Genomic DNA, 25,304 nt, shown 5'->3' with positions numbered 1-25,304 from the left:
TTGGAAATCCACAGTTGTTGCATTGCTGGTTTGTGTCTTTCCTGCATTATTCCTCTAACACAACTTCTTTGTCCTTAGGGGAACTTTAGTGCACTTTGCACTCACTTTTCAGGGTCTTGGGGAGGGTTATTTTGCTAACTCTCACTATTTTCTAATAGTCCCAGCGACCCTCTACAAGGTCACATAGGTTTGGGGTCCATTCGTGGTTCACATTCCACTTTTGGAGTATATGGTTTGTGTTGCCCCTATCCCTATGTTTCCCCATTGCATCCTATTGTAACTATACATTGTTTGCACTGTTTTCTAAGACTATACTGCATATTTTTGCTATTGTGTATATATATCTTGTGTATATTTCCTATCCTCTCACTGAGGGTACACTCTAAGATACTTTGGCATATTGTCATAAAAATAAAGTACCTTTATTTTTAGTATAACTGTGTATTGTGTTTTCTTATGATATTGTGCATATGACACCAAGTGGTACTGTAGTAGCTTCACACGTCTCCTAGTTCAGCCTAAGCTGCTCTGCTAAGCTACCATTATCTATCAGCCTAAGCTGCTAGACACCCTATACACTAATAAGGGATAACTGGGCCTGGTGCAAGGTGCAAGTACCCCTTGGTACTCACTACAAGCCAGTCCAGCCTCCTACATTGGTTGTGCAGTGGTGGGATAAGTGCTTGAGACTACTTACCACTCTTGTCATTGTACTTTTCATAAGAGAAAAATATACAAAACAAGGTCAGTGTATATACACATAGCCAAAAAGTTTTGCATTTCCTCTTTTCACTCTTTTCTAAGTGCTGAAAAGTACTTCTAACTTTCTAAAAAGTTCTAAAAAGTTTTAAAAGTTTTTTTTCTCTGTCTTTCTAAAAGCTCTGACAAACTTTTTATCTTTTACTATCACTTTAACTCTCTCTAAAAATGTCTGGCACAGGCCAAAATGTTGATCTGTCCAAACTTGCATATGACAACCTTAGCTGGAAAAGAGCAAGGAGTCTCTGTATAGAGAGAGGTTTGAGTGTAGGGAAGAATCCTTCCTTGGAACTGTTACTTAACATGCTTAGAGAACAGGATAAGGCCATAGGTGCCTCATCTGTTGAAAAAGTACCTAATAGTTCTCAATCTGATTCAGGGACTCCCCCAGGAAAAGATTCAGGAAAAAAACTTCCTAGCCTGCCCATTACTAGACAGTCTAGCATAGTTGGGAATGATGATGAGCCACACCATACAAATAGTGTTGTCTCACATCATAGCAAAAGCATTTATTCTCACCATACTGCTAGTAATGTTTCTGTTAACCAAGCTGTTAGGGTGGCTTCTGTAAGGGACAGGTCTCCTTCTGTTCATTCCCATCATAGCTCTGTTTCTAGAAATGTCCCTCCCACCAACCCTGATGACAGAATGTTAGAGAGGGAACTCAATAAGTTGAGGGTGGAACAAACCAGACTGAAGCTTAAAAAGCAACAGCTGGATTTGGATAGACAGTCTTTTGAACTAGAGAAGGAAAGACAGAAGTTGGGTTTAGAAACCCATGGTGGCAGCAGCAGTATTCCCCATAGTCATCCTGCAAAAGAGCATGATTCCAGGAATCTGCACAAGATAGTTCCCCCTTATAAGGAGGGGGATGACATTAACAAGTGGTTTGCTGCACTTGAGAGGGCCTGTGTTGTACAGGATGTCCCTCAAAGGCAGTGGGCTGCTATCCTATGGCTATCATTTAGTGGAAAAGGTAGGGATAGGCTCCTTACTGTGAAAGAAAATGATGCTAATAATTTCCAAGTTCTTAAGAATGCACTCCTGGATGGTTATGGCTTAACCACTGAACAGTACAGGATAAAGTTCAGAGAGACCAAAAAGGAGTCTTCACAAGACTGGGTTGATTTCATTGACCATTCAGTGAAGGCCTTGGAGGGGTGGTTACATGGCAGTAAAGTTACTGATTATGACAGCCTGTATAACTTAATCCTGAGAGAGCATATTCTTAATAATTGTGTGTCTGATTTGTTGCACCAGTACTTGGTGGACTCTGATCTGACCTCTCCCCAAGAATTGGGAAAGAAGGCAGACAAATGGGTCAGAACAAGAGTGAACAGAAAAGTTCATACAGGGGGTGACAAAGATGGCAACAAAAAGAAGGATGGTAAGTCTTCAGACAAGGGTGGGGACAAATCTAAAAATGAGTCTTCATCAGGCCCACAAAAACACTCTGGTGGGGGTGGTGGGTCCAAATCCTCCTTTAATCAGAACAAGGAAAATAAACCATGGTGCTATTTATGTAAAATAAAAGGCCATTGGACAACAGATCCCAGTTGTCCAAAGAAAGGCACCACTGCTCCTACCACTACAACCCCTACTGCTACACCTAGTGTCCCTACTAATAGCAGTGGTGGTGGGAGCAAACCTACTAATAGCCAATCCAAGGGAGTAGCTGGGCTCACTTTTGGTAACTTAGTTGGGGTTGGTCTGATTAGGGAGACCACAGAGGCTACTTTAGTCTCTGAAGGGGCTATTGATTTAGCCACTTTGGTTGCTTGCCCCCATAACTTGGAGAAGTACAAGCAACTAACCCTAATAAATGGTGTTGAGGTCCAGGCCTACAGGGACACAGGTGCCAGTGTCACAATGGTGATTGAGAAACTGGTGCACCCTGAACAACACATACTTGGACACCAGTACCAAGTAACTGATGCTCACAACATAACACAAAGCCACCCCATGGCTGTTGTAAATCTCAACTGGGGGGGGGGTAACTGGTCCAAAGAAAGTTGTGGTAGCTTCAGATTTACCTGTAGACTGTCTATTAGGGAATGATTTGGAGACATCAGCTTGGTCAGATGTGGAGTTGGAGGCCCATGCAGCAATGCTGGGCATCCCAGGGCATATTTATGCTTTGACAAGGGCTCAGGCCAAAAAGCAAAAAGGACAGGGAAGCTTGGATCCTGGAACAATGGACCAAGTGCTCCCTAAAGCTAGGGCTAGTAGAAGCAAACCACTTCCTACTATCCCTCCCTCTACAGTGGATTCTACTTCTGAGGAAGAAGAATTCCCTCCCTGTGCAGAACCTACACCAGAGGAGCTGGAAGCAGACACTGCTGAGCTTTTGGGTGAAGGGGGGCCTGCCAGAGAGGAGCTGAGTGTGGCACAGCAAACCTGTCCCACATTAGAGGGTCTCAGACAGCAATCTGTCAAACAGGCTAATGGGGATGTCAGTGACTCTCACAGAGTTTACTGGGAGGACAACCTCTTGTACACTGAGCATAGGGATCCTAAACCTGGAGCTGCCAGGAGATTAGTGATTCCTCAGGAGTACAGAAAGTTCCTCCTAACACTGGCACATGACATTCCCTTAGCTGGGCATCTAGGACAAATGAAAACTTGGGACAGGCTTGTTCCCCTGTTTCATTGGCCTAGGATGTCTGAGGACACAAAGGAATTTTGTAAGTCCTGTGAAACCTGTCAAGCCAGTGGCAAGACAGGTGGCACCCCAAAGGCACCCCTTATCCCACTGCCTGTGGTTGGGGTTCCCTTTGAAAGGGTAGGGGTTGACATAGTTGGCCCCCTTGACCCTCCTACTGCTTCAGGCAATAGGTTTATCTTGGTGGTAGTGGACCATGCCACAAGATATCCTGAAGCAATTCCTTTAAGGACCACTACAGCTCCTGCAGTGGCAAAGGCCCTCCTGGGAATATTTTCCAGGGTGGGCTTCCCAAAGGAAGTAGTATCAGACAGAGGAAGCAATTTCATGTCTGCATACTTAAAGGCCATGTGGAAGGAATGTGGTGTAACGTACAAGTTCTCAACACCCTATCATCCACAAACAAATGGACTGGTAGAGAGATTTAATAAAACTCTCATAGGCATGATTATGGGTCTCCCTGAAAAACTCCGCAGGAGATGGGACATCCTTCTACCATGCCTCCTTTTTGCCTACAGGGAGGTACCCCAGAAAGGAGTGGGCTTCAGCCCCTTTGAACTTCTTTTTGGACACCCTGTTAGGGGTCCACTCACACTTGTAAAGGAGGGTTGGGAACAACCTTTAAAAACTCCTAAGCAGGATATTGTGGACTATGTACTTGGCCTCAGATCAAGGATGGCTGAGTACATGAAAAAGGCCAGTAAAAACCTTCAGGCCAGCCAAGAGCTCCAGAAGCAATGGCATGATCAGAAGGCTGTTTTGGTTCAGTACCAACCAGGGCAGAAAGTGTGGGTCTTGGAGCCTGTGGCCCCAAGAGCACTCCAAGATAAATGGAGTGGTCCCCACACAATTGTTGAAAAGAAGGGAGAAGTCACCTATTTAGTTGACTTAGGCACTGCCAGGAGTCCCCTTAGGGTGCTCCATGTCAACCGCCTGAAACCCTACTATGACAGGGCTGATCTCACCCTGCTCATGGCAACTGATGAGGGACAGGAAGAAGACAGTGATCCTCTACCTGATCTCTTCTCTTCCACAGAACAAGATGTTCTTGTGGAAGGTGTAGTTTTGGCAGATTGTCTTACTGCTGAGCAGAAAGACCATTGCATAAATCTCCTAGGACAATTTTCAGAACTCTTCTCTACTGTGCCAGGCACCACTTCTTGGTGTGAGCACACTATAGATACTGGAGACAGTTTACCTGTCAAAAGTAAGATCTATAGGCAGCCTGACCATGTCAGGGACTGCATAAAGCAAGAAGTTCAGAAAATGTTGGAACTAGGAGTGGTTGAGCACTCTGACAGTCCATGGGCTTCTCCTGTGGTACTGGTACCAAAACCCAATTCTAAAGATGGAAAGAAGGAAATGCGGTTTTGTGTAGACTATAGAGGTCTCAACTTGGTAACCAAAACTGATGCTCACCCTATACCCAGGGCAGATGAGCTCATAGATACACTGGCATCTGCCAAGTATCTAAGCACTTTTGATTTGACTGCAGGGTATTGGCAGATCAAATTATCAGAAGATGCTAAACCTAAGACTGCATTTTCTACCATTGGAGGACATTACCAGTTTACTGTAATGCCTTTTGGTTTGAAAAATGCACCTGCCACTTTTCAGAGGTTGGTGAACACAGTCCTGCAAGGGCTGGAAGCTTTCAGTGCAGCATATTTGGACGATATAGCTGTCTTTAGCTCCAGCTGGGATGATCACCTGGTCCACCTATGGAAAGTTTTGGAGGCCCTGCAAAAGGCAGGCCTCACTATCAAGGCTTCAAAGTGCCAGATAGGGCAGGGTAAGGTGGTTTATCTGGGACACCTTGTTGGTGGGGAACAGATTGCACCACTTCAGGGGAAAATCCAAACAATTATTGATTGGGTTCCCCCTACCACTCAGACTCAGGTGAGAGCCTTCCTAGGCCTCACTGGGTATTACAGGAGGTTCATTAAGAACTATGGCTCCATTGCAGCCCCTCTTAATGACCTCACATCCAAGAAAATGCCTAAAAAGGTATTATGGACAGCAAACTGTCAGAAAGCTTTTGAGGAGCTGAAGCAGGCCATGTGCTCTGCACCTGTCCTGAAAAGCCCTTGTTACTCTAAAAAATTCTATGTCCAAACTGATGCATCTGAATTAGGAGTAGGGGCAGTCCTATCACAACTTAATTCTGAGGGCCAGGATCAACCTGTTGCTTTTATTAGTAGGAGGTTGACCCCTAGAGAAAAGCGTTGGTCTGCCATTGAGAGGGAGGCCTTTGCTGTGGTCTGGGCTCTGAAGAAGTTGAGGCCATACCTGTTTGGCACTCACTTCATTGTTCAGACAGACCACAAACCTCTACTTTGGCTAAAACAAATGAAAGGTGAAAATCCTAAATTGTTGAGGTGGTCCATATCCCTACAGGGAATGGACTATACAGTGGGACATAGACCTGGGAGTAGCCACTCCAATGCAGATGGACTCTCCAGATATTTCCACTTAGACAATGAAGACTCATCAGGTCATGTCTAGTCTTATTGTCCTTCGTTTGGGGGGGGGTTGTGTAGGAAAGTACCATCTTGCCTGGCATGTTACCCCCATTTTTCACTGTATATATGTTGTTTTAGTTGTATGTGTCACTGGGACCCTGGTAACCCAGGGCCCCAGTGCTCATAAGTGTGCCTGAATGTGTTACCTGTGTAGTGACTAACTGTCTCACTGAGGCTCTGCTAATCAGAACCTCAGTGGTTATGCTCTCTCATTTCTTTCCAAATTGTCACTAACAGGCTAGTGACCATTTTTACCAATTTACATTGGCTTACTGGAACACCCTTATAATTCCCTAGTATATGGTACTGAGGTACCCAGGGTATTGGGGTTCCAGGAGATCCCTATGGGCTGCAGCATTTCTTTTGCCACCCATAGGGAGCTCTGACAATTCTTACACAGGCCTGCCACTGCAGCCTGAGTGAAATAACGTCCACGTTATTTCACAGCCATTTTACACTGCACTTAAGTAACTTATAAGTCACCTATATGTCTAACCTTTACCTGGTAAAGGTTAGGTGCAAAGTTACTTAGTGTGAGGGCACCCTGGCACTAGCCAAGGTGCCCCCACATTGTTCAGAGCCAATTCCCTGAACTTTGTGAGTGCGGGGACACCATTACACGCGTGCACTACATATAGGTCACTACCTATATGTAGCTTCACAATGGCAACTCCGAATATGGCCATGTAACATGTCTATGATCATGGAATTGCCCCCTCTATGCCATCCTGGCATTGTTGGCACAATTCCATGATCCCAGTGGTCTGTAGCACAGACCCTGGTACTGCCAAACTGCCCTTCCTGGGGTTTCACTGCAGCTGCTGCTGCTGCCAACCCCTCAGACAGGCATCTGCCCTCCTGGGGTCCAGCCAGGCCTGGCCCAGGATGGCAGAACAAAGAACTTCCTCTGAGAGAGGGTGTGACACCCTCTCCCTTTGGAAAATGGTGTGAAGGCAGGGGAGGAGTAGCCTCCCCCAGCCTCTGGAAATGCTTTGTTGGGCACAGATGTGCCCAATTCTGCATAAGCCAGTCTACACCGGTTCAGGGACCCCTTAGCCCCTGCTCTGGCGCGAAACTGGACAAAGGAAAGGGGAGTGACCACTCCCCTGACCTGCACCTCCCCTGGGAGGTGTCCAGAGCTCCTCCAGTGTGCTCCAGACCTCTGCCATCTTGGAAACAGAGGTGCTGCTGGCACACTGGACTGCTCTGAGTGGCCAGTGCCACCAGGTGACGTCAGAGACTCCTGCTGATAGGCTCCTTCAGGTGTTAGTAGCCTATCCTCTCTCCTAGGTAGCCAAACCCTCTTTTCTGGCTATTTAGGGTCTCTGTCTCTGGGGAAACTTCAGATAACGAATGCAAGAGCTCATCCGAGTTCCTCTGCATCTCCCTCTTCACCTTCTGATAAGGAATCGACTGCTGACCGCGCTGGAAGCCTGCAAACCTGCAACATAGTAGCAAAGACGACTACTGCAACTCTGTAACGCTGATCCTGCCGCCTTCTCGACTGTTTTCCTGCTTGTGCATGCTATGGGGGTAGCCTGCCTCCTCTCTGCACCAGAAGCTCCGAAGAAATCTCCCGTGGGTCGACGGAATCTTCCCCCTGCAACCGCAGGCACCAAAAAGCTGCATTACCGGTCCCTTGGGTCTCCTCTCAGCACGACGAGCGAGGTCCCTCGAATCCAGCAACTCTGTCCAAGTGACCCCCACAGTCCAGTGACTCTTCAGTCCAAGTTTGGTAGAGGTAAGTCCTTGCCTCACCTCGCTGGGCTGCATTGCTGGGAACCGCGACTTTGCAGCTACTCCGGCCCCTGTGCACTTCCGGCAGAAACCTTTGTGCACAGCCAAGCCTGGGTCCACGGCACTCTAACCTGCATTGCACGACTTTCTAAGTTGGTCTCCGGCGACGTGGGACTCCTTTGTGCAACTTCGGCGAGCACCGTTTCATGCATCCTTGTAGTGCCTGTTTCTGGCACTTCTCCGGGTGCTACCTGCTTCAGTGAGGGCTCTTTGTCTTGCTCGACGTCTCTTCTCTCTTCAGGTCCAATTTGCGACCTCCTGGTACCTCCTGGGCCCCAGTAGCGTCCAAAAACGCCAAACGCACGATTTGCAGCTAGCAAGGCTTGTTGGCGTTCTTTCGGCAGGAAAGCACTTCTGCACAACTCTGCACGGCGAGAGGGATCCGTCCACCAAAGGGGAAGTCTCTAGCCCTTTTCGTTCCTGCAGAAACCTCAGCTTCTTCTGTCCAGTAGAAGCTTCTTTGCACCCGCAGCTGGCATTTCCTGGGCATCTGCCCATCTCCGACTTGCTTGTGACTTTTGGACTTGGTCTCCTTGTTCCACAGGTCCCCTAGATTGGAAATCCACAGTTGTTGCATTGATGGTTTGTGTCTTTCCTGCATTATTCCTCTATCACGACTTCTTTGTCCTTAGGGGAACTTTAGTGCACTTTGCACTCACTTTTCAGGGTCTTGGGGAGGGTTATTTTGCTAACTCTCACTATTTTCTAATAGTCCCAGCGACCCTCTACAAGGTCACATAGGTTTGGGGTCCATTCGTGGTTCGCATTCCACTTTTGGAGTATATGGTTTGTGTTGCCCCTATCCCTATGTTTCCCCATTGCATCCTATTGTAACTATACATTGTTTGCACTGTTTTCTAAGACTATACTGCATATTTTTGCTATTGTGTATATATATCTTGTGTATATTTCCTATCCTCTCACTGAGGGTACACTCTAAGATACTTTGGCATATTGTCATAAAAATAAAGTACCTTTATTTTTAGTATAACTGTGTATTGTGTTTTCTTATGATATTGTGCATATGACACCAAGTGGTACTGTAGTAGCTTCACACGTCTCCTAGTTCAGCCTAAGCTGCTCTGCTAAGCTACCATTATCTATCAGCCTAAGCTGCTAGACACCCTATACACTAATAAGGGATAACTGGGCCTGGCGCAAGGTGCAAGTACCCCTTGGTACTCACTACAAGCCAGTCCAGCCTCCTACATTGGTTGTGCAGTGGTGGGATAAGTGCTTGAGACTACTTACCACTCTTGTCATTGTACTTTTCATAAGAGAAAAATATACAAAACAAGGTCAGTGTATATACACATAGCCAAAAAGTTTTGCATTTCCTCTTTTCACTCTTTTCTAAGTGCTGAAAAGTACTTCTAACTTTCTAAAAAGTTCTAAAAAGTTTTAAAAGTTTTTTTTCTCTGTCTTTCTAAAAGCTCTGACAAACTTTTTATCTTTTACTATCACTTTAACTCTCTCTAAAAATGTCTGGCACAGGCCAAAATGTTGATCTGTCCAAACTTGCATATGACAACCTTAGCTGGAAAAGAGCAAGGAGTCTCTGTATAGAGAGAGGTTTGAGTGTAGGGAAGAATCCTTCCTTGGAACTGTTACTTAACATGCTTAGAGAACAGGATAAGGCCATAGGTGCCTCATCTGTTGAAAAAGTACCTAATAGTTCTCAATCTGATTCAGGGACTCCCCCAGGAAAAGATTCAGGAAAAAAACTTCCTAGCCTGCCCATTACTAGACAGTCTAGCATAGTTGGGAATGATGATGAGCCACACCATACAAATAGTGTTGTCTCACATCATAGCAAAAGCATTTATTCTCACCATACTGGTAGTAATGTTTCTGTTAACCAAGCTGTTAGGGTGGCTTCTGTAAGGGACAGGTCTCCTTCTGTTCATTCCCATCATAGCTCTGTTTCTAGAAATGTCCCTCCCACCAACCCTGATGACAGAATGTTAGAGAGGGAACTCAATAAGTTGAGGGTGGAACAAACCAGACTGAAGCTTAAAAGGCAACAGCTGGATTTGGATAGACAGTCTTTTGAACTAGAGAAGGAAATACAGAAGTTGGGTTTAGAAACCCACGGTGGCAGCAGCAGTATTCCCCATAGTCATCCTGCAAAAGAGCATGATTCCAGGAATCTGCACAAGATAGTTCCCCCTTATAAGGAGGGGGATGACATTAACAAGTGGTTTGCTGCACTTGAGAGGGCCTGTGTTGTACAGGATGTCCCTCAAAGGCAGTGGGCTGCTATCCTATGGCTATCATTTAGTGGAAAAGGTAGGGATAGGCTCCTTACTGTGAAAGAAAATGATGCTAATAATTTCCAAGTTCTTAAGAATGCACTCCTGGATGGTTATGGCTTAACCACTGAACAGTACAGGATAAAGTTCAGAGAGACCAAAAAGGAGTCTTCACAAGACTGGGTTGATTTCATTGACCATTCAGTGAAGGCCTTGGAGGGGTGGTTACATGGCAGTAAAGTTACTGATTATGACAGCCTGTATAACTTAATCCTGAGAGAGCATATTCTTAATAATTGTGTGTCTGATTTGTTGCACCAGTACTTGGTGGACTCTGATCTGACCTCTCCCCAAGAATTGGGAAAGAAGGCAGACAAATGGGTCAGAACAAGAGTGAACAGAAAAGTTCATACAGGGGGTGACAAAGATGGCAACAAAAAGAAGGATGGTAAGTCTTCAGACAAGGGTGGGGACAAATCTAAAAATGAGTCTTCATCAGGCCCACAAAAACACTCTGGTGGGGGTGGTGGGTCCAAATCCTCCTTTAATCAGAACAAGGAAAATAAACCATGGTGCTATTTATGTAAAATAAAAGGCCATTGGACAACAGATCCCAGTTGTCCAAAGAAAGGCACCACTGCTCCTACCACTACAACCCCTACTGCTACACCTAGTGTCCCTACTAATAGCAGTGGTGGTGGGAGCAAACCTACTAATAGCCAATCCAAGGGAGTAGCTGGGCTCACTTTTGGTAACTTAGTTGGGGTTGGTCTGATTAGGGAGACCACAGAGGCTACTTTAGTCTCTGAAGGGGCTATTGATTTAGCCACTTTGGTTGCTTGCCCCCATAACTTGGAGAAGTACAAGCAACTAACCCTAATAAATGGTGTTGAGGTCCAGGCCTACAGGGACACAGGTGCCAGTGTCACAATGGTGATTGAGAAACTGGTGCACCCTGAACAACACATACTTGGACACCAGTACCAAGTAACCGATGCTCACAACATAACACAAAGCCACCCCATGGCTGTTGTAAATCTCAACTGGGGGGGGGGTAACTGGTCCAAAGAAAGTTGTGGTAGCTTCAGATTTACCTGTAGACTGTCTATTAGGGAATGATTTGGAGACATCAGCTTGGTCAGCAGTGGAGTTGGAGGCCCATGCAGCAATGCTGGGCATCCCAGGGCATATTTTTGCTTTGACAAGGGCTCAGGCCAAAAAGCAAAAAGGACAGGGAAGCTTGGATCCTGGAACAATGGATCCAAGTGCTCCCTAAAGCTAGGGCTAGTAGAAGCAAACCACTTCCTACTATCCCTCCCTCTACAGTGGATTCTACTTCTGAGGAAGAAGAATTCCCTCCCTGTGCAGAACCTACACCAGAGGAGCTGGAAGCAGACACTGCTGAGCTTTTGGGTGAAGGGGGGCCTGCCAGAGAGGAGCTGAGTGTGGCACAGCAAACCTGTCCCACATTAGAGGGTCTCAGACAGCAAGCTGTCAAACAGGCAAATGGGGATGTCAGTGACTCTCACAGAGTTTACTGGGAGGACAACCTCTTGTACACTGAGCATAGGGATCCTAAACCTGGAGCTGCCAGGAGATTAGTGATTCCTCAGGAGTACAGAAAGTTCCTCCTAACACTGGCACATGACATTCCCTTAGCTGGGCATCTAGGACAAATGAAAACTTGGGACAGGCTTGTTCCCCTGTTTCATTGGCCTAGGATGTCTGAGGACACAAAGGAATTTTGTAAGTCCTGTGAAACCTGTCAAGCCAGTAGCAAGACAGGTGGCACCCCAAAGGCACCCCTTATCCCACTGCCTGTGGTTGGGGTTCCCTTTGAAAGGGTAGGGGTTGACATAGTTGGCCCCCTTGACCCTCCTACTGCTTCAGGCAATAGGTTTATCTTGGTGGTAGTGGACCATGCCACAAGATATCCTGAAGCAATTCCTTTAAGGACCACTACAGCTCCTGCAGTGGCAAAGGCCCTCCTGGGAATATTTTCCAGGGTGGGCTTCCCATAGGAAGTAGTATCAGACAGAGGAAGCAATTTCATGTCTGCATACTTAAAGGCCATGTGGAAGGAGTGTGGTGTAACGTACAAGTTCACAACACCCTATCATCCACAAACAAATGGACTGGTGGAGAGATTTAATAAAACTCTCAAAGGCATGATTATGGGTCTCCCTGAAAAACTCCGCAGGGGATGGGACATCCTTCTACCATGCCTCCTTTTTGCCTACAGGGAGGTACCCCAGAAAGGAGTGGGCTTCAGCCCCTTTGAACTTCTTTTTGGACACCCTCTTAGGGGTCCACTCACACTTGTAAAGGAGGGTTGGGAACAACCTTTAAAAACTCCTAAGCAGGCTATTGTGGACTATGTACTTGGCCTCAGATCAAGGATGGCTGAGTACATGAAAAAGGCCAGTAAAAACCTTCAGGCCAACCAAGAGCTCCAGAAGCAATGGCATGATCAGAAGGCTGTTTTGGTTCAGTACCAACCAGGGCAGAAAGTGTGGGTCTTGGAGCCTGTGGCCCCAAGAGCACTCCAAGATAAATGGAGTGGTCCCCACACAATTGTTGAAAAGAAGGGAGAAGTCACCTATTTAGTTGACTTAGGCACTGCCAGGAGTCCCCTTAGGGTGCTCCATGTCAACCGCCTGAAACCCTACTATGACAGGGCTGATCTCACCCTGCTCATGGCAACTGATGAGGGGCAGGAAGAAGACAGTGATCCTCTACCTGATCTCTTCTCTTCCACAGAACAAGATGCTCTTGTGGAAGGTGTAGTTTTGGCAGATTGTCTTACTGCTGAGCAGAAAGACCATTGCATAAATCTCCTAGGACAATTTTCAGAACTCTTCTCTACTGTGCCAGGCACCACTTCTTGGTGTGAGCACACTATAGATACTGGAGACAGTTTACCTGTCAAAAGTAAGATCTATAGGCAGCCTGACCATGTCAGGGACTGCATAAAGCAAGAAGTTCAGAAAATGTTGGAACTAGGAGTGGTTGAGCACTCTGACAGTCCATGGGCTTCTCCTGTGGTACTGGTACCAAAACCCAATTCTAAAGATGGAAAGAAGGAAGTGCGGTTTTGTGTAGACTATAGAGGTCTCAACTTGGTAACCAAAACTGATGCTCACCCTATACCCAGGGCAGATGAGCTCATAGATACACTGGCATCTGCCAAGTATCTAAGCACTTTTGATTTGACTGCAGGGTATTGGCAGATCAAATTATCAGAAGATGCAAAACCTAAGACTGCATTTTCTACCATTGGAGGACATTACCAGTTTACTGTAATGCCTTTTGGTTTGAAAAATGCACCTGCCACTTTTCAGAGGTTGGTGAACACAGTCCTGCAAGGGCTGGAAGCTTTCAGTGCAGCATATTTGGACGATATAGCTGTCTTTAGCTCCAGCTGGGATGATCACCTGGTCCACCTATGGAAAGTTTTGGAGGCACTGCAAAAGGCAGGCCTCACTATCAAGGCTTCAAAGTGCCAGATAGGGCAGGGTAAGGTGGTTTATCTGGGACACCTTGTTGGTGGGGAACAGATTGCACCACTTCAGGGGAAAATCCAAACAATTATTGATTGGGTTCCCCCTACCACTCAGACTCAGGTGAGAGCCTTCCTAGGCCTCACTGGGTATTACAGGAGGTTCATTAAGAACTATGGCTCCATTGCAGCCCCTCTTAATGACCTCACATCCAAGAAAATGCCTAAAAAGGTATTATGGACAGCAAACTGTCAGAAAGCTTTTGAGGAGCTGAAGCAGGCCATGTGCTCTGCACCTGTCCTGAAAAGCCCTTGTTACTCTAAAAAATTCTATGTCCAAACTGATGCATCTGAATTAGGAGTAGGGGCAGTCCTATCACAACTTAATTCTGAGGGCCAGGATCAACCTGTTGCTTTTATTAGTAGGAGGTTGACCCCTAGAGAAAAGCGTTGGTCTGCCATTGAGAGGGAGGCCTTTGCTGTGGTCTGGGCTCTGAAGAAGTTGAGGCCATACCTGTTTGGCACTCACTTCATTGTTCAGACAGACCACAAACCTCTACTTTGGCTAAAACAAATGAAAGGTGAAAATCCTAAATTGTTGAGGTGGTCCATATCCCTACAGGGAATGGACTATACAGTGGGACATAGAACTGGGAGTAGCCACTCCAATGCAGAGGGACTCTCCAGATATTTCCACTTAGACAATGAAGACTCATCAGGTCATGGCTAGTCTTATTGTCCTTCGTTTGGGGGGGGGTTGTGTAGGAAAGTACCATCTTGCCTGGCATGTTACCCCCATTTTTCACTGTATATATGTTGTTTTAGTTGTATGTGTCACTGGGACCCTGGTAACCCAGGGCCCCAGTGCTCATAAGTGTGCCTGAATGTGTTACCTGTGTAGTGACTAACTGTCTCACTGAGGCTCTGCTAATCAGAACCTCAGTGGTTATGCTCTCTCATTTCTTTCCAAATTGTCACTAACAGGCTAGTGACCATTTTTACCAATTTACATTGGCTTACTGGAACACCCTTATAATTCCCTAGTATATGGTACTGAGGTACCCAGGGTATTGGGGTTCCAGGAGATCCCTATGGGCTGCAGCATTTCTTTTGCCACCAATAGGGAGCTCTGACAATTCTTACACAGGCCTGCCACTGCAGCCTGAGTGAAATAACGTCCACGTTATTTCACAGCCATTTTACACTGCACTTAAGTAACTTATAAGTCACCTATATGTCTAACCTTTACCTGGTAAAGGTTAGGTGCAAAGTTACTTAGTGTGAGGGCACCCTGGCACTAGCCAAGGTGCCCCCACATTGTTCAGAGCCAATTCCCTGAACTTTGTGAGTGCGGGGACACCATTACACGCGTGCACTACATATAGGTCACTACCTATATGTAGCTTCACAATGGCAACTCCGAATATGGCCATGTAACATGTCTATGATCATGGAATTGCCCCCTCTATGCCATCCTGGCATTGTTGGCACAATTCCATGATCCCAGTGGTCTGTAGCACAGACCCTGGTACTGCCAAACTGCCCTTCCTGGGGTTTCACTGCAGCTGCTGCTGCTGCCAACCCCTCAGACAGGCATCTGCCCTCCTGGGGTCCAGCCAGGCCTGGCCCAGGATGGCAGAACAAAGAACTTCCTCTGAGAGAGGGTGTGACACCCTCTCCCTTTGGAAAATGGTGTGAAGGCAGGGGAGGAGTAGCCTCCCCCAGCCTCTGGAAATGCTTTGTTGGGCACAGATGTGCCCAATTCTGCATAAACCAGTCTACACCGGTTCAGGGACCCCTTAGCCCCTGCTCTGGCGCGAAACTGGACAAAGGAAAGGGGAGTGACCACTCCCCTGACCTGCACCTCCCCTGGGAGGTGTCCAGAGCTCCTCCAGTGTGCTCCAGACCTCTGCCATCTTGGAAACAGAGGTGCTGCTGGCACACTGGACTGCTCTGAGTGGCCAGTGCCACCAGGTGACGTCAGAGACTCCTGCTGATAGGCTCCTTCAGGTGTTAGTAGCCTATCCTCTCTCCTAGGTAGCCAAACCCTCTTTTCTGGCTATTTAGGGTCTCTGTCTCTGGGGAAACTTCAGATAACGAATGCAAGAGCTCATCCGAGTTCCTCTGCATCTCCCTCTTCACCTTCTGATAAGGAATCGACTGCTGACCGCGCTGGAAGCCTGCAAACCTGCAACATAGTAGCAAAGACGACTACTGCAACTCTGTAACGCTGATCCTGCCGCCTTCTCGACTGTTTTCCTACTTGTGCATGCTGTGGGGGTAGCCTGCCTCCTCTCTGCACCAGAAGCTCTGAAGAAATCTCCAGTGGGTCGACGGAATCTTCCCCCTGCAACCGCAGGCACCAAAAAGCTGCATTACCGGTCCCTTGGGTCTCCTCTCAGCACGACGAGCGAGGTCCCTCGAATCCAGCAACTCTGTCCAAGTGACCCCCACAGTCCAGTGACTCTTCAGTCCAAGTTTGGTGGAGGTAAGTCCTTGCCTCACCTCGCTGGGCTGCATTGCTGGGAACCGCGACTTTGCAGCTACTCCGGCCCCTATGCACTTCCGGCAAAAATCCTTTGTGCACAGCCAAGCCTGGGTCCACGGCACTCTAACCTGCATTGCACGACTTTCTAAGTTGGTCTCCGGCGACGTGGGACTCCTTTGTGCAACTTCGGCGAGCACCGTTTCACGCATCCTCGTAGTGCCTGTTTCTGGCACTTCTCCGGGTGCTACCTGCTTCCGTGAGGGCTCTTTGTCTTGCTCGACGTCCCATCTCTCTTCAGGTCCAATTTGCGACCTCCTGGTCCCTCCTGGGCCCCAGCAGCGTCCAAAAACGCCAAACGCACGATTTGCAGCTAGCAAGGCTTGTTGGCGTTCTTTCGGCAGGAAAACACTTCTGCACGACTCTCCACGGCGAGAGGGATCCGTCCACCGAAGGGGAAGTCTCTAGCCCTTTTCGTTCCTGCAGAAACCTCAGCTTCTTCTGTCCAGTAGAAGCTTCTTTGCACCCGCAGCTGGCATTTCCTGGGCATCTGCCCATCTCCGACTTGCTTGTGACTTTTGGACTTGGTCCCCTTGTTCCACAGGTCCCCTAGATTGGAAATCCACAGTTGTTGCATTGCTGGTTTGTGTCTTTCCTGCATTATTCCTCTAACACGACTTCTTTGTCCTTAGGGGAACTTTAGTGCACTTTGCACTCACTTTTCAGGGTCTTGGGGAGGGTTATTTTGCTAACTCTCACTATTTTCTAATAGTCCCAGCGACCCTCTACAAGGTCACATAGGTTTGGGGTCCATTCGTGGTTCACATTCCACTTTTGGAGTATATGGTTTGTGTTGCCCCTATCCCTATGTTTCCCCATTGCATCCTATTGTAACTATACATTGTTTGCACTGTTTTCTAAGACTATACTGCATATTTTTGCTATTGTGTATATATATCTTGTGTATATTTCCTATCCTCTCACTGAGGGTACACTCTAAGATACTTTGGCATATTGTCATAAAAATAAAGTACCTTTATTTTTAGTATAACTGTGTATTGTGTTTTCTTATGATATTGTGCATATGACACCAAGTGGTACTGTAGTAGCTTCACACGTCTCCTAGTTCAGCCTAAGCTGCTCTGCTAAGCTACCATTATCTATCAGCCTAAGCTGCTAGACACCCTATACACTAATAAGGGATAACTGGGCCTGGTGCAAGGTGCAAGTACCCCTTGGTACTCACTACAAGCCAGTCCAGCCTCCTACACCATGTTGTTAGTTGTGGGGGAGGAGGTGGGGGTCCACCGCCAGTCCTCTGTACAGCTATCTGGTGTCTTGCTACCACGGAACGCAACTTTCCCCGTAGGTCGTTCCACCTCTTCCTGATGACATCCCTTGTTCTGGGGTGCTGTCCCACGGTGTTGACCCTGTCAACCAATCTCCGCCATAGCTCCATCTTCCTAGCAATGGATGTCTGCTGCACCTGTGATCTGAATAGCTGTGGCTCTACCATGATGATTTTCTCCATCATGACCCTTAGCTCCTCCTCTGAGAACCTGTGGTGTCTTGTGGTGCCATGGGTGTAGTGTGTGCGGTGTGTGTGAGGGTGTGTGGGGTAATACGGTGTGTGTGAGGGTGTGTGGGGTAATGTGTTGGGGTGTGTACTGTGAGGTGTGTGGATGGTGTATGGGTAATGGTGTTGTTTGGCTCTGATTCAGTGGGTGCTCCTGGTGTGTGTCTCTCTCAGTTGTGAATTGTTTGTAGTGGTAAAGGGTTGTGGGTAATGTGGGTGTCTGTTTTATAGTGTTGTGGGTGTGTGGGTGTGGTGTGTGCATGTGTGTCAGGTGTGTGTAGTTTGAATTGTCCAATATGGTGTTGTTTTGTTTGTGTGTGTGTATTTTGAGTGTGGCAGTATATACCGCCAATGGTTTACCGTGGTTGAAAGTCTGCTGTGGTGATTCATGGGTCATAATGCTGTGGGTGTATTTCTGTTGGCGTAACGGTGTGGGTTTTGCTATCGCCATTTTATCACTGACCTTTGGGCTGGCGGACTTGTGTGTGTCTGTATAGTAGCGTATTTCTATGTGTGGGTCATAATACGCATAGCGGTATACTGCTGTGGTCGCGGTATGTTGGCGGCAGTCATCATGGCGGTAAGCGGCACTTACCACCAATGTCATAATGAGGGCCAAAGTGTAGTGCCGGTACCAGTAAATTGTCAATTGGTTGGCCTGTGGTTTTTGGTGGTTAACACATGTACCTTCATGATTGGTGAAGTTGGCAGGATTCAAGTACATTGTATCCCTGGTGAAGGCTAGTGAGTATCATAATGAAAGCGACAAACTGTCATAATGTCCTACTGGCTGTGGGACCAAAAAAAATGAAACGTCATGTAAGAAGCCTGGGGTGTATGTTTTTAGAAGTCACTGAAGTGGTATATTTGGTGCCCCTGTTTCACCTGTCTGTTTGATGTGTGATGTCCTTTGATGAGGATGTGGAAATATTGGCTGTGTCAAGAGCTACTGAGGAGCCCAATGTTACCATGCGCAAGACCCTTGGCACTATATTTTTATTGTAGTAACATGGTTGTTTCAATCCATCCGTGTAGTAGGTTCTGTTGTACGACTGATGTTGAGATATGTGATTTGATGGGTTTTATTCCTGCATCTGTACCTGATGCATTGTAAGGGGAGTTGTGCTGAAGTTGTTGAAGAATTATGGATGTGCTTAGCTCTATTGACACAAGCCCAATTGCTATCTGTATGACCTCTCCTGCTGCATTGTTTGCATGAGAGTGTGGGGGTTGCTGTACATAGTGTGCTCTTTTGCATGGGGCACTTGCTTTTGAAATATATAATTAAAGGAAATGTCTAATGGTTGTATTTATCACTAACAGTGTGTGTTATTAAACCTGGTTTACAGTGATGCATTTAAGGTCTTTGACTACTGTTTTGGTTATTGAAGTGTGCTAGGTGTGTTTAGTGCGGTTGAAAACTGATATATAGCAATCTTTAGAGCACTTAGTGCTACCGTTTTTCCCTGAGAGTTTTTCTGTTGGTACTCCATTGTCTTCTGATGACTTATGCTTCTATTATTGGGGGATGATGTCCTACCATCTGTATGGCTTTGCACACTGCTACAATTGCATGAAATTGTTGTAGGGGGTTCTCTTATGATTTGACACTGTGAATTTTTTAACATTGTATTGTTGAATTTAGCCTGTATTGAAACAGTATAGATTTATGGAATTAGTGCAAATATATTCATAACATTACCTTGCATTCTGGTAGTACCTTATATTTCTGTGTGTTAAGCATCTTTGTATATTAACAAAAGTGATCACTTACTCAGAGTTTTGTCCATATATTCTGCAACTATTTTTTACCATATGTATTTATATCTAGTAACCATGCCCATAGTGTAGGCAGCTCATTTCTGTTTAATGTATTGTAACAAACAAAAGGTCAGTGACAGGTGCAAAGCTCTGCATTATATGTTAATGGTTTAGAGGTGTCTTTAGTGCTATTCAAGAAAAACAAGCTATCATCTCTATGGCACGTGCCACAGTATCGGCTGCATGGAGTGTGGTGTTGTTTCTTAGGAGCTTTTTTCAATTTGGTGTTTGATGCTGGAGAGAAGCATATGCCTGCTGGATCAGATGTATGACTGTGAAGCACATCTGGTGGGTATTTAGCAGGGATTGTTCAGTGTCTGTGTCTCCAAGCACTCTGGTTTATACAATAGTTAAAATCAGGTCTTTCCTAAACACTTGATTATCTTCCTCTCTTGTTTCATTTGGCTCTTAGTCTTCTGTGTGTGTCTGTTGTTGAGTGTGGTTGCCTTGCCTTGGTGAGAATGTCACAATTTCCTGTGTCCTCCAGGTCTTCTTGTCTCTACTGTATGCTCTTTGACCTGCTGCATCTTTGTTTCAGGTATCTAAATCTAAATACAGCAGCTCACTGGCCCTTTGCCTGTGTATTTATTGTCCTGGCATTTTTCTTCTGTGCCTCTGTGTTGGTGAACTTATCTGCACCATGTGAAGTTGTGTTTGCAATTTTCCTGTACCTAGTTCCCCTATCCTGTACTCTTATGGCTCTTGTTCACATGATGGTGTGATAGCTTTGTTATTGTCAGTGTCTTGTGGCTACCATACTGGTGTGGGGCATGCTCTATTGAGGCCTTTTTTCACCTCAAAGCAGAGAAAGCTCCATCTGTGGGACACAGCACCAGTGAGAGTCCTACAGGCATCCCTGTGGCAGCATTGCAATGCCACCCTCAATGGTCACTGCTCCATCTCCTTAGTGCTGCTACCTGCTCCACACGGCCGCATACCACTGCAAGGACTCTTAACTGGCTAACATGTCAACCATCCCAGCCTTTGAACCATTTGCCATTGAAGGCACTTTCTCGACATAGGCACCAAAATGGAAGGATTGGGTGTTGAGCCTGGAGCTCTACTTCAAAGCGATAAAAGTCCCTGAGAACTGGAAGAAGGTACTCCTCCTCCATCTAGGAAAGAAGGTTATTCACAAAATCTCCAAGACCATTATGTAGGCAACACGGAAGACATAAGCAACACTTGTGGCTGCCGTTAATGCCTATTTTGAACCAATGACCAATCAAAATTATGAACATTTCATCTTCCAACAAGCCAGACAGGACCCTGAAGAATCGATGGATGCGTTCTACACCAGACTAAAGGAACTTGACAGTATGTGTGGATTTGTGGATGAATGTGAAGAGATCTGAGGGCAGATCATCCTAGGGTGTGCATCAACAAATCTTAGGGAACACATCCTACAAGAGTCACTGAATGACATCCTGACTATGAGCCAGTCCAAAGAGCTCTCAGAGGCCTGAGCCTCACACATTGAGGCAGTGTTGCAACGGACAGTGAAGGTAGAACCAGTCAGCACTATCACACCCAGACAAGGGCATGAGAAACCACAGAAAGCCCCTGACACACCACAGGCATGAAGACACTGTGGAGGGGCCGTCCATCATCCCACAGACTGCCCAGAAAAAGGAAAGAAATTACCCTCACGGTCAGAAAAAAAAAAGAAAACCCCACCAGACAGTCAATGCCCTACCAGACGCCTCGTGAGGAGATGAATGACATGGACATAGATGAAGTCACTGAGTATATGGTACACTTAGTCTTCACCAACTGCAAAGCCATGAGGACACAATGCCAGCTACCCCAATGCCAGATACAACTAGGATCAGGCCCACTAATGGCCATGGAGAAGAAAGGCACAGATGGACCTAAGAATCAGACTCACAAGAGGGCGTCCAGATACTGATCAAAGACGGGTTCCCAGGGAGCAAATTTACACTTTTGTTTGAATGTCACCCATGGGTGGTTACTCAGAGGGGAGCCAACAAGGAAGTCACCCAAAACATATCTCATTTTAAAATGTTGCAGCACATGTCAGCACACCCTACAGATAGTGAGAGTCAGGCTGGTGGCGGATTGGAGATAGAAGAAGAGAAGTGGACAACTCTAAGCCTGGGAGAGGCCCTGAGGGAGATGATCCCCACCACTGAGGAGCCTGGACAGACTCAAGCATTGGTTCCAGAGACAGTGAGGGCAATGGATCGAGCAAAATAGAATGGACTAAGTGCATCAGAGAGTCAGAAGAGTCGAGAGGATCAGACCAGATATTGTTTCCACAGAAATCCAGCCCTGTCCAGAAGACTGAAAGACCATGTCATGTGAGGGCCTGCTCTCCAAAGGCTCTTAAAAGACCACTATGTATCCTTAGGGTGAATGTTTGTGTGTTGAGTGTGCATCCCACACCTTAGGCAGAAGGTTGTGTGTGTTTTTGCATTGTTCATTCTAAATTGGTTGTGTGTCTTATTTGCGTTTTCTTTAAAGGGGGAGTAAGCACCAAAGACTGTGGTAGAGAAAGGGAGGAGGGTTCATGATGTTACTCGCTGCTGCAGGTGTATTCGAAAGTCCTGCAACCACATGGGCCCAACATAATAAAAGGCTGGGGTGTGACAGGGTGTGTTCAGTGGAGACCCATGTATCACAGGCCAACGACATGTCTATGTCTTCAGTACTGAACATCTGCACTCTAGGGGTGGGTGGAACTCACAGAAGTTCACTTTGCAGAATTCTGCAGAGTTACATGAAAACTCTGCGCGATTCTGCACATTCTGTGAACGGTTGAAAATTGGCACATTGCTGTGATTTTTAGCTCTGGGAGCTCATTAAATGCAGAAAAAACAATGGGGACTGCACCACGGGATGCACCAGAGGGTGCTGCTTCTCAATTTGGTTGTCTGCCGCTTGAGTAGATTTTCTACTTGTGTGTCAACTTATTTATCACACCCAGTGATTAGTGACTATGTTAAATAAAAAACAACTTATAATTCTAAACCTTGTGCAAACAGGAGTTTAAGCAGGGGTCGGAAAATTCCCACCTGATCATAATCAGGGTTCTAGTATTTTGAAATTTCCTTAAAAAAGTCCACTAAGTTGATACTCCTAGTTCAACTCTTATCAGTATTTCCATGGCTTTGCAGATGACACTAACCAGTCAGAGGCCTAGCAGACAACTTGCAGATGTCAAGTGACTCTCTAATAGTCCATGCTTTTCAGCTTTAGAATTTGAGGCAACCAGGGCAGGAGATTTAGCCTACTGTCTACAGCAGCTGACTAATCTCTGCCAAACAGCTTGCAATTCCGGGCAAGTCACTTAATCTCCTGTTCCTACAAAATGTGAAATGTTAATGGTTGAAATGTAATGTTATTGGTTAATTCCTATTTGATGTTCACAATTTTGATCATCTCCCAACACCTCACATAATGTACAGTGCTCCCTTGCTCTTTATCTCAGTTTTGGATTTGTAAATATCAATGCAATTACATTCAAGCAGGAAGCATGAATAGTGGTGGAGGCTAGCAGATCCAAGACTCTCTAATTTAGTCTTAGAGAGAGTGGGAAGGAAAAGGACTTTTACTAAGTAACAGTAAGGGGCCTACAGTCAGGCTTACCCAATGTGATGTTTTTGATTGGTCCGAATACTTGCTACCAATGTATTTCTCCCCACCCTGCTAACAGATCTAGCTCCTGGAGACTTGCCAATGCCGTCTTTTTTGTCTGCAGAACCACCCTTTTAGTTCGAAACCCTGCATGCCCTGCATTGTTCATGTAATGCTTGACTCAAGGGAGTGGTACTGGTGGGCAGGTAAGACATATGGCAGTCTGTGAATTGCTGTGTGCTGCATCACTATATGTTTAGTTTCTTTGTTTTTGCTAAGCCTGCCTTTCCATGTCCTCCGAAGGAATCATTTTGGATCTCAACAGCATATGTGCCTTCTGGTTGCTTAACTTGGAGCTGATTTCCTCTCTATAAGAAATTAGGTTATCAGTTGAGAGGGGTAGAAGCCAGGCTCAAATAATAAAAACAATTCTTGTCAGGGTGAACCACAAAAGCCACTAAATAAACCCTTGCTTAACCCTCTGTGAGCTTGGCTCAAAAGCACTGAGGCTTGAGTTAGAGGCAATGTATACATTATTTATCAATCACTCAAACAACAATAAACTGAAAACACAACACAAAAAAAAAAATACCAAAACAATTTAGAAAAGTAAAGTTAAGTTTAAAAAGTAAAATGACAATAAAACTTCAAAAACACAATCAATAGAATGAGTTTTTAGAGTTTTAGGTGAAAATACAGCAAAAAATCAGAAAGCACCACTGTAGGGCATCTGTTCACTCTGGTTTGGGTCAAAATCACAAGTTCTGGCCAATCATGTTGTAGCGCAGGACCAATACAGGGACCAGGCATGCCACAGTGGAGGTTTACCATCTCAGAGTCCAAGTCCACAAGAGAAGCCGCAGCTGGAATTTCATGTTGGTGAAGACACAATGGTCGTTGCTGTCGCAGACGGTCACCACTGCCTCAAGCAGGCTGTCGCTGAAGCTTCTGTTAGTGGTGTGAGAAAAGGCCTCTTTTGTCATGGTTAGTCCCCACTTTTTCTTGGTATTTCATGTGGTCTCAAAGTTGTTAGTGCCCAGGGCCCCTACAGAACAGGCTCCCTGGGCCAGATGTCTTTCCTTAAAACTTTAATGATGTATTGGCACTATCGGCAACACCTTAAGCTGCCATTAAATTCCCTAATAAATGGTACCCAGGGGTACTAAGCGTGGGCCCCTGAGGGCAGCAGCACAGATTGTGCCTCCCTCTAGGGCCAGGCATTCAGAAGCACCCAACACTGCCATTGCAGGTGAGTGTTCTGATGCAATTGTAAAAGACAAACTCGACATGGCACACAGCCTGTATGCCCTGTCAACTACACATTGTATGCAGTATAGGTAGGTCACCCCTCTGGCAGGCCTTCCAGCCCTAAGGCAGGGAGCACTATATAGTATATCTGGCCATAGATGCATGAACAATATGCCCCTAATGTGTCCTTGCCACACCTGGGACATAGTAAGTGAACAGAGCAGCCATTTTAATAGATGTGGCAGACACTGGTCAGTACAAGTTTCACAGCTAAATGATGGCTAATCTGAACCCTGGGTTGTTTGGTATCCAACAATTCACAGTGGTAAATTCAAACTGGTACCAGAATTGGATTTATTAACACATGTACCCAGGGGTCACCTTAGAGGTGCCTCCTGCAAAAGCTAACTACCCTGGCATGGATGCTGGCCGGTCACAACCAATCTGTCGCTACCAGACAAGATTATGGAATCCTAGGGTGAGAGATCCTGCCCTCTGGGTCCCAGAACAAAGTCCTTCCTGGGTGGAGGTGCAAACACCCCCTCCCTCAGAAATGTGCACTGCTCTGCTAGCAAGCTTCAAAGGGCTTACCACTCTGGAAACTCAACCTCCAAACATGCTGCTAGCAGCAGGTGGCTGCCCCCTTTGCAATCCCACAATTTTAGTGGGAGCAACAGCAGGAAGCCAGACAAAGAATAGGAGGAGTGGTCATCCCCAGCTTGCACCACCCCTAAGGTGTTGCATGTGAGATGACCCCTCCATTTCATTTTTGTCCATCTTGCATAAAAGGAAAATAGCCAATCAGGTATAGGTAAGTGACCTCTGCCCACAGGAAGTGGTCACTTAGTGGGTGTAGCCACCCTAAGGAAGATGACCCATAGGTCACTAGTAGGTACTCCCCTAAACACCCACTAAATACAGTATTTAGTGGGCATCCCTACACCAAGAAATTAGATTCCAAAGACAAAAAAATAACAGCAACAAAGAAGACCATGGCTTGAGAACTGAAGTTCTGCAGCACAAGGAAAAGGTGCCAAACACTGTCTGCTGCACCCAGGACTCAACAATCATCATTGCAGGATTGCT

General features: G+C 46.3%; 1 protein-coding gene across 1 annotated transcript in view; it reads left to right on the top strand.

Moving 5' to 3' along the window:
- Window positions 1–25,304, top strand: part of DPYD (dihydropyrimidine dehydrogenase) — a 3,199,941-nt gene that overhangs the window by 3,055,834 nt on the left and 118,803 nt on the right. The gene's annotated exons all lie outside the window — the stretch shown is intronic.

The sequence above is a fragment of the Pleurodeles waltl genome, chromosome 4_2, assembly GCF_031143425.1.
Source record: "Pleurodeles waltl isolate 20211129_DDA chromosome 4_2, aPleWal1.hap1.20221129, whole genome shotgun sequence".
NCBI lineage: Eukaryota > Metazoa > Chordata > Amphibia > Caudata > Salamandridae > Pleurodeles > Pleurodeles waltl.
The sequence above is the reverse complement of the archived record's forward strand: the minus strand, read 5'-3'. Positions and strand labels throughout refer to the sequence as shown.